A 6,864-nucleotide genomic window follows, 5' to 3' on the forward strand; every position below is an offset into this window, starting at 1 on the left:
TCAAAAATCAGGTTGTCCTATTATTGTTTTGTGAATTCTTTACAAATTCTGATCGACTTAGTTCCAAGTTATAGTTGCTTTTTGGTAGATTCCTTAGAATTTTCTACATGTGCAACCACATAGCCAGTGGATAATGACATCTTCATTTCTTCTTTTCAAAATAGAGTGGATTTTATTTTGGTTTCTTGCTTTATAACATTGACTAGGAACTCCTGTTGAATAGAAATGGCAAAAGAGGAATTCTTGCCTTCTTCCCAAACTTAGGGGAAAATAATTCAGTTTAAAATTTTTAAGTATGGTGTTAGCTATAGGTTTTTGGTGGACTTCCTCTATCAGACTGAGAAAATTTCCTTCTATTTCTAGCTTGCTGAGCGTTTGTTTGACTTTTTAATCATGATTGGGTGTTAAAAATGTGAAATATTATTCTGCATCAATTGAGCTGATCATACAGCTTCTTTAGTCTGTTAATGTGGTGGATTACATTTATTAAACTTTGCATGTTGAATGTATCTCACATTCCTGAGATAAACCCCACTTGGTCATGATGCGGTCCTTTTTTGTATACAGCTGGATTTGATTTACTAAAATGTTGTTAATGATTTTGTGTCTGTGTTCATAAGGAGTATTGGCCTGTAGTTTTCTATCCTTTTAACTTCCTTTTTTAGTGTTGGCATTAGTGTAATGCTAGCTCCATAGAATAAATAGCAAAGTCTTCTCCACTCTAATTTTTTGTGTAGGATTGGTTTTATTCCTCCATTAAATATTTGGTAGAATTTACCAGTAAAGCCCTCTGGACTTAAGGGTTTTCTTCAATTCTACTTCAATTTTTTTAATATAAATTGGGGTATTTAAATTATTTCTTCTTGAGTGAGCTTTAGTTCTGATTTTCTAGGAATTTTTTCTGTTTTATCTAACTTGATGAGTTTATTGGCTTAAAGTTATTCATAATATTCCCTTATTATCATTTTAGTGTATGTAGAATTGTTCATTCCTGATATTGGTAATTGTCCTCTATATACTTTTATTATTCAGCTTGGCTAGAGATTTACCAATTTTATTTTCAAAAGATCAGCTTTCGCTTTCATTGGTTTTCCCTATTGTTTGTCCATTTATTATTTTATTGATTTCTGGTTCTTTCCTTTCCTTTCACTTTGGGTTAAGTTGCTCTTCTTTTTCTAGTTTCTTAAGGTGGAAGCTTAGATTTTTGATTTTGAAGTTTTCTTCTTTCCAATGTAAGCACTGAAAGTAACAAATTTCCCTTATAGCACTGCTTTAGATGCATACCACAGTTTTAATACATGCTGCTTTTGTTTTCATTCAGTTCAACATATTTTCTAATTTCACGTGTGATTTTTTTTTGACCTATGTGTTATTTAGAAATATGTTGTTTAATTTCCAAACAGGAGTGTTTCCAGATATCTTTCTATTATTGATTTCTTTTTTTTTTAACATCTTTATTGGAGTATAATTGCTTTACAATGGTGTATCAGTTTCTGCTGTATAACAAAGTGAATCAGCTATACATATACATATATCGCCATATCTCCTCCCTCTTGCGTCTCCCTCCCACCCTCCCTATTCCACTCCTCTAGGTGGTCACAAAGCACTGAGCTGATCTCCCTGTGCTATGCGGCTGTATTACTGATTTCTAATTAATTTCATTGTGGTCAAAGAATATGGCATAAATGATTTCAATCCTTTAAAATTTATTGGAGCCTTGTTTCATGGCCCCTAATATGGTCTATCTTAGTAAATGTTCCATGTACACTGGAAAATAATGTTTATTCTGCTGTTGTTAGATGGAATGTTTTATAAGTGCCCATTAATTTAATTTGGTTGATATGTTATTCAAGTTGTTTGTATCTTTACTGATATTTTGGCCCACATATTTTAATAATTATCGAGAGAGAAGCATTGAAATCTACAATAATAATTTTGTCTATTTCTTCTTCTACTTCTATCAGTTTGCTTCATGTATTTTGAAGCCCTGTTAGCATTGTTGTCTTCTTGATGAATTAATCCCCTTATTATTATGATCCCTTGATCTAAAATCTGTTTTGTCTAATACTAATATAGTCAATTCCCTTTCTTTTGCATAGAGCTTGTGTGGCATATATTTATCTTTTTACTCTTTTTTTATAAACTTTTTAGATAACTTAAAAATTACCCTTTTGTTTTTAACCTGCTCACGTCTTTATATTTAAAGTCAGTCTCTTACAGACAGCATATAGTTGAGTATTGCTTTTCCTTATCCAATCTGACAATCTCTGTCTTTTAATGGAGCGCTTTTTTAAAAGAATTGCATTATACTTGATATATAATATTGTATTAGTTTTAGGTGTACAACATAATGATTTGATCTGTGTAATAATGGAGTGTTTAGACAGTTTACATTCAATGTAATTATTGATGTGACTGGGTTTAAATTTACCATTTGGGCACTTGTTTTCAATGGATCCCAATCTATTCTTTGTTCTCTTTTCCCTTCATTTCTATTCATTTGTAGTAATCTAATCTTTTATGATTCCATTTTATCACCACTATTGGCTGACTAGCTATACCTCCTTTAAACATTTTTTTAGTGGTTGCTCTAGGGTTATTCGACTGATCATAAGTAATCATAGTCTACCTTTAAATAATATTTTATCATTTCACGTGACACGTAAGAACCTTACAAAAGGATACTTCTATTTTCCTCCTCTTGTCCTCTGTATTTGTTGTCACACATTTTGCTTCTACATATATTATAAACCCCACACACTTTATTATGTTTGCTTTAAATAGTCAAATATCTTTTAAAGAGATTAAGTAGGTGAAAGAACGTTTTTGTATTTACCCACATATTTACCATTTCTGGCGTTATTTATTCCTTTATGTGGATTAAAATTTCCAACTGTTATCATTTTCCTTCTGCCTGAAGAGTTCCTTTAACATTCCTGCAGTTCTGCTAGTCACAAATTTTTTGTTTTACCAGGAAATGTTTACCTTTCACCTTCATTTTTTTCTTTTTCTTCCTTTGTACAGTATGATTACATTTATAATGTTGGAACATGCGCGTTTAAAAATGCCTAGAGGCTTCGCTGGTGGCGCAGTGGTTGAGAGTCCGCCTGCCGATGCAGGGGACACAAGTTCGCCCCGGTCCGGGAAGATCCCACATGCCGCGGAGCGGCTGGGCCCGTGAGCCATGGCCGCTGAGCCTGCGCGTCCGGAGCCTGTGCTCCGCAACGGGAGAGGCCACAACAGTGAGGGGCCCGCGTACCGCAAAAAAATTAAAATAAAATAAAATAAAATAAAATGCCTAGAGCGCTTGCTTCGGCAGCACGTGGACTAAAATTGGAACCACACAGAGAAGATTGGCATGGTCCCTGCACAAGGATGACACATAAATCCAGAAGCATTCCACTTTTTTTCACTTAATGCACTGAACTATATACACTTAAAAATGGTTAACACAGTAAATTTTATGCTATGTATATTTTACCACAATAAAAAATACACAGAAGTGGATCTAGAAATATACATGCAAAATTGTTAACATTGACCTACTCCTGGGAAGAGGAGTTTGAGGTGGAAGGCTACTTTCAGGGTTTTTTTCCTTCAATTTTTAAACTTTTTATTTGGAAACTATTTCAAGCATGGAAAGGTTGTATGAGCAAGGGTATTAGCAAGAATACTGTTTACCCAGATTCACCTGCTATTAACATTTCATCCGTTTGCTTCATCATTCTGTCTCTCATATACAGTTGGCCTTCCATATTCATGGGTTCCACATCCTTAATCAACCTCAGACCGAAAATACAGTAAGTCCCCTACATACCAGTGATTGCCATTGGGAGAGCGCATTCGTAAGTCCAATTTGTTCATTAAGTCCAACAAAGTTAGCCTAGGTACCCAACTAACACCATTGGCTATATAGTACTGTACTGTAATAGGTTTATAATATGTTCCACACAAATAATACATAAAAAACAAACAAACACAAAAAATAAAGAAAACATGTTTAATCTTACAGCACAGTCCCTTGAAAAGGACAGTAGTACAGCACAACAGCTGGCATCCAGGGGCTGGCATCGAGTGAACAGGCAAGAAGAGCTACTGACTGGAGGAGGGAGAGGAGGTGGGACGTGGTAGAGCTGAAGGATCGTCAGCAACAGGAGATGGAGGGCAAGCTGCACAACAACTTGTAGGGGATGCATGCACATGACAATGTACGCCAGACACGTGAACTAACTTCACGTGACTGGACGTGTGAAAGCACATTTGCATCTTTGAAAGTTCGCAGCTTGAAGGTTCATATGTAGGGGTATGTAGGGGACTTACTGTATTCGGAAAACATTTCCAGAGATTTCCAAAAGTCAAAACTTGAATGTGCAGTGTACTGCCAATTATTTACAGAGCATTATATTGCACTGGGTATTATAAATAACCTAGAGATGATTTAAAGTATGTGGGAGGATGTGTCTAAGTTATATGCAAATACTACACCCTTTTATATAAGAGACTTGAACATTTGTAGATTTTGGTATCCACGGGGGTCCTGGAACAAAACCCTCATGGATACCAAGGGATACTGAGGGATACACTTTATGTCCATGCAAATATTTTGCTCCTCATCAAAATTTCCTTCTGGATTCAGCATCCATTGATGATTTCTGCTGAACTGATCCTTACTATCATGGTTGCAAAATGGTTATTTTCCAATTCTAGCATTCCCTCTCCATTTACCATGTAGCACTTGGTATTCCATTTTAAGCAGGAACCCTCCCTATTTGTCTCAGTTATTTCTATATTTATTATAGGTATGTACTCATTATACCTATTTTTTCAATGATTTATAATTCACTTCTGTATATAATTATTTTCATGCTCAAATTGCACCTGTTATGGCCAGTGGAGCCCCTACAAGCTGGCTCCTGTGATATGTGATACCCCTCTCCCCATCATGGTGAGCACTTCCTTAATATCTGGCATAAAAAGATTTTCCAGGCTTTTCTTGTACCTGCCTGCCCCAGCCTTGAATTCAGCCATTTCTATGAAGAGTCTTGGTTCCCAAGGAAAGATGTTAGAAACCAAGATCTTGGGGTGACATATGCTCATTCCTCCTGGAAGTCTTTCCTTCTTGCACCTTTCAGTTGAGTGAACTAGAAACTCAATGGATATTTATACATATACATACATACACATGCACACACATGTATATATGTATACATACACATATGTGTATAAATATGCACATAAAAATTAACTGTTCCCTCAATTGAGTGAGCTAGAAAATCAATGGATAGCATATGCATAAATACATGCACATATGTATACACATGTGTACACATACATATATAGACACACATGCAAATATACATAGACATATACGTGTATGCATAAATACATGTACATAATTTAGAAATCATGCATTCATAGCAATAATTTCAATCCATCCAGCCCCACAGGGTTTATCCTTGCTTTTTTCTATTCCATACTGGCATGAGGTTTTTGGGGTTTTTTTCAGTGAGAACCTTGAATCCCCAATACAATACATTTACTTATTTGCTCACTTGCATAAAACATCTAAAATGATTTCAGAATTGCTTCATTATTGCCTCTACACAAACCAAACCTACTGAAAAGAGTTCAGGATTTGTTTGTAATTTCCTCCGTGCCCCATTACTCTGCCACAAACTGAGGGCATACAGTCCAATACTGTGTTCAGACCTTGCTCAGATTAGTTCTTTCTTTTTCTGTTTTCTTTCTATGTAGCTATACAACTCATTTGAAATCTAACTGGTCTGATTTGTTTCAGTTTGCTCTCTATTTTATTTTCCCCATCCCATCCTTATTAATTTAATTTCTGAATATGTAGAAGGTTATATTTCCAAAAGAAAAACCGTACAGAAAGGTATATTCATATAAATGCCACTCCCTCCTCAACCCCTATTTCCATATCCCCTTATATGTAACCAACTTGGTGGTTTTCTGGTTTATCCTTCCTGGGTTTCTTTTTGTAAAGGTAAATAGATAGTCACAGATTTTATTTTTTCTGTTACTATATATGCTCTTTTATAAAACAACTATACTGAGGCATAATTTACATGGTATAAAATTCACCCATTTTAAGTGGCAACTAGAGAGGTTATAGTAAATTTATACAGTTGTGCAACCATCACCACAATCCAGTGTTAGAACAGTGCCATCATCCCATTGGCTTCTCATGTCTGTTTGCAGACGATCCCCACTCCCATCTCAGCCCCAAGGTAACCACCAATCTGTGTTCTGTCTCTATAGTTTTACCCCTTCTATAAATTTCACATCAATGGAATTATACAATACGTAGTCTTATGTGTCTGGTTTCTTTCACTAGCATCACGTTTTTGAGGTCCATTTATGTTGTTGACTGTATCCACAGTTCTCTCCTTTTTATTGGTGCACTGTATGGCTGTACCACAGTGTGCTTATCCATTCATCAGCTGATGGGCTTTTGAAGTGTTTCCAGCTTTTTGCTTATCATGCATAATGCTGCTATGAACATTGTGTGGAAGTCTTGGACAGACATATGTTTCCATTTCTCTTGGGCAGATACCTAGGAGTGAAATTGCTGGATCATATGGTAAGTGTATATTTAACTTAAGAAACTGACAAACTGTTTTCCAAAGTGCCTGTATCATTTTAAATTCCCATCAGTGATGTGTTTGTATTTTTTATATTAATTGTAAGCAAATGTATTCTCATAAAGTTGCTGAAAGCTCTTATCTTAGGTGGGCCAGTTATTGGCCTTGTAATCATGCTCATTTTTTACTTACACAGCCCTTTTCTTCATAGGTAGTTCAAAAAGTAAGTCAGATAGACACAGCATCATAAATCAACTATAGT

At 35.4% G+C, this 6,864-nt stretch overlaps 1 non-coding gene across 1 annotated transcript; it reads left to right on the plus strand.

Annotated features, from left to right (window-relative positions):
• The first annotated feature begins 3,303 nt into the window (after positions 1-3,303).
• On the plus strand, positions 3,304-3,409 carry LOC132504523 (U6 spliceosomal RNA). The gene has a single exon (XR_009534927.1). It is a non-coding gene; the product is annotated as a U6 spliceosomal RNA (small nuclear RNA).
• The last annotated feature ends 3,455 nt before the right edge of the window (positions 3,410-6,864 follow it).

Source organism: Lagenorhynchus albirostris, chromosome 1 (genome assembly GCF_949774975.1).
Source record: "Lagenorhynchus albirostris chromosome 1, mLagAlb1.1, whole genome shotgun sequence".
Taxonomy (NCBI): Eukaryota; Metazoa; Chordata; class Mammalia; order Artiodactyla; family Delphinidae; genus Lagenorhynchus; species Lagenorhynchus albirostris.